General features: G+C 41.1%; 1 pseudogene; it reads left to right on the top strand.

The window, feature by feature from the left end:
* Positions 1 to 265: 265 nt before the first annotated feature.
* Positions 266 to 1,282, top strand: LOC110293723 (annotated as a pseudogene).
* Positions 1,283 to 3,757: the final 2,475 nt, after the last annotated feature.

Below are 3,757 nucleotides of genomic sequence, written 5' to 3' on the forward strand. Positions count from 1 at the left end.
ATCCTTTCATCAAGAAGATATACTAGTCTATCGTTCTTTGACATTCCAAAAGCCACACTTCAGTCATTCAATGCAGGATCAGGCTGTGCTACTGTGTACCTTATCATCTCACCTTTACAATTGCTATTCTTTCTCATAACGTTACTTGCAGGATTCCCTCTATAACCTCTGCTTGCTCAAAATTCAGTAAGTTGGCACACTCGCAGTCCACAGGCCGTACGTGAGGTGGAGGAGGGCACAGCGTGGAGATGGAGCAGGGGGCAGCATGGCAGCCTCCTTGGAGTTCTTGGGAGCATCCCCCGGCCTCTGGTAGTACTAGAGTGGCTGGCGGCAGCTCATGGACAGCCTTTCAGCAGTGTGTTCTAAGTCAGTGGCTTCTAAGACTCCAGTTGGATTCATTGGACTGGGAAACATGGGCAACCCAATGGCAAAAAAACCCTCATGAAACATGGCTATCCACTCATCCTCTGTGATGTGTTCTCTGATGTATGCAAAGAGTTTAAAGAGGCTGGGGAACAGGTAGTGTCCTCCCCAGCAGAAGTATATGAAAAGGCTGACAGCATTATCACAATGCTGCCCTCCAGTATGAATTCAGTAGAAGTTTATTCTGGAGCAAATAGAATTCTTTTTTAAAAAAGTGAAGAAAGGTTCATTATTAATAGATTCCAGTACTATTGATCCTTCAGTTTCAAAAGAATTGGCAAAAGAAGTTGAGAAAATGGGAGCTGTTTTCATGGATTCCCCTGTCTCCAGTAGTGTAGGAGCTGCTCGGTCTAGAAACCTAACATTTATAGTGGGAAGAGTTGAAGATGAGTTTGCAGCTTCCCAAGAGTTGCTGGAGTGTATGGGCTCCAATGCAGTATACTGTGGAGCTGTTGGGACTGGGCAGTCTGCAAAGATATGCAACAACATGCTGTTGGCTCTAAGTATAATTGGAACCACTGAAGCTATGAACCTTGGAATCAGGTCAGGCCTTGACCCAAAACTATTGGCTAAAATCCTAAATATGACCCCTGGACAATGCTGGTCCAGTGACACTTACAACCCTGTACCTGGGGTTATTCATGGAATCCCCTCACCTAATAACAACCAAGGTGGATTTGAAACAACACTAATGGCTAAGGAGCTGGGATTGGCTCAAGACTCTGCCACCAGCATCAAGACCCCAATTCTCCTACGAAGCCTGGCCCATCAGATATACAGGATGATGTGTTCAAAGGGTTACTCAAGGAAAGACTTCTCATCTGTGTTTCAGTATCTACGGGAGGAGGAGCCCTTCTGACTGTGCCTTGTGGATGTGGACACTGTTAGGAACCAAACTCTGTCCTGAGCTTCCTCTAGCTCACTCTAGAAGTAATGGGTCTAATCAAAGGTGGTCTGTCTGCTTTTGATTGTCTACATCATAGTAATCCCTGGGAATTTCTGTCCATTTTAAATGCTGCTGCTTTCACCTGTTTAGCCAGCACACCCAATGTTTCCACTAACTAACCCAGTTGACCTTTTTAAAATTTGAACCTTGAGCACCTTCAACAAAATTGAGCACTCTGATCAGGATATTTTATTTACTCCACTTTGCAAATAAAACCAAATGTTTTGTCAACATGGTGGAACCTATGGTAAAAAGGAAAGAAATTGGTTACAAAGACAAATTAGAGGGAAATTTGTCCTGTTAACCATATACTATTACTCCTTCATTCTGGGTTACTGACTTACTGTCCAGGACTTGATAGGTAAGACAGCTTGTTGGCACATGTCTTCCTGTTTGGATTGTTACAGTATCTTAGGGTACCCTCCTGTTACACTTCTACTACATGTTTTTGACTCCAGAAAAATGACACCTTTAGACTGTTTCAGAGCCAATGATGCTATTTCCTTTAAATAATTATTATATTATCTAACTATAGTCATATTATTTTGGATTTAAATGAATTTCTATCCTGAAAAAAGTCAGTAAATCTTCCTATTAGTAAATGGAAGAGGCCAGAAGATATTGCTATCTTCTCACTAACTTTTATTCCACATGTACATGTGTTCTCTTAATTCCCTTGGAGTTTTTGACTAATCACCATCAGCATCAGAGTTAGCATCAATAACATAATTGCCATTATCATCAATATAACCACCAGTATATTATTGCCATCATTAGCATACCTTTGTACATCATTATATTGTGCATCCTAAAATCTTAAAAAACTACCACCAATATCATTATCAACATCACCATTGTCATCATCATCATTGTTGCCATCATCAAAATCATCACTATCCCCATCATTGCCATTGTTCTTATCATCTTTTCCGTTCCCTACCCCAGTAGCAGATATATATTCTAAATACTACAGCAGCACATCTCCATCTCACATGAATTTCTTACATATGTGTTCCTCATACTCACTTCTCATGTGGTGCCTGTTCCTTTGAGAAATGCAGTTGTTTACTCTCCATTGCTATGAACTGGACTATGACTGTGGCAGAAGAGATGCTGAAACTAAGTCATAAAGGGCAAAAGAGGTTCTTCCTACTTCTTTGGAGACAGTTGGTCTTGGAACCCAGCAATCATGTGATGAGAAGCCCATGTACAAAGATCTCTTGGCCCTCTGAGCTGGATCACAGATGGCAGACAGGACCCACTTGCCAGCCATGTCCATTCACCATCTGCAACAGTTCCCTACAGCTGTTGTGACAAATTACCAAAGACAGGTGGCCTAAAACAGTACACATATATCCCTTCACAGTTCTGGAAACTAGAAGTGCAAGATCAAGTTGCCAGCAGAACCACGTGCCTTCAGAGGCTCTGTAGCAGAGCCCACTCTTAGCTCCCACTAGTTTCTAATTCCTTGACTAATCATCCCATGATTCCACTCTTCTCCAGGTGCTCTTATTGGACCTATGTACTCTCCCAAATCTCTTCCATCTCTCTCTCATAATCTCATTTGTACCTTCTTTGGCATGCCATAGCTATAAGTATATAAACCCAAGAAAATGTCCCCATCTCAATATTCTTAATTAATCATCTCTACAAAAACCCTTTCTTTAGAAAAGATTGAATTTCTTAATATAATGGCTTAATACCCTTTGAGGCCAGTATTGTGCATCCTAAAATCTTACAAGTAATTCCTATTTTCCCAGACAAACCACCCTACCTGAACAGAAGCAAGCTTCCTCATCCAAGCCTAGCCAAAAAATTGCAGTCACAAGAAAAATTAATATGCTTGCCTTAAACCAGAGTACTGAAGGATGGCTTGTTACCCAGTAATAGCTAGCCAATACAATCTTCACCTGCACTGTTGCTTTCTTGCTTCATTCCACTGACTAGTTTAAAATAGCCTCTACCAGTCTTTAATATAAATTCGCAGCTGAATATGACATATGAAGAGAGGGAAACACTGGATCCTGCTGACCTCACCTCCAGATTCACTAAACTCTAATGGGCTGAACAGCCATCTACATACACTCCCCCAGTGACTCATATCCCTTGTTCCCCAAATGAAAAGCATATTCTTTCTCTCTCTTCAAACCTTCACGACCTCATTCCGGATATTCATTTGGTATCAAATACTGTGTAGCAAGCCATCCCAGACTAAAAATGATAAATGGAAAATTTTATAGGTAAACCATTCATAGATCGTAAATGACAATTTATTACAATGTAATGCTGACCCTGTTCTTTTTTTATTATTAACACTTCATCTGACAGCTATGCTGTTCCTTCATCGCCTCTCTCTCTCTCTCTCTCTCTCTCTCTCTCTCTCTCTCT

The sequence above is a fragment of the Mus caroli genome, chromosome 4, assembly GCF_900094665.2.
Source record: "Mus caroli chromosome 4, CAROLI_EIJ_v1.1, whole genome shotgun sequence".
NCBI lineage: Eukaryota > Metazoa > Chordata > Mammalia > Rodentia > Muridae > Mus > Mus caroli.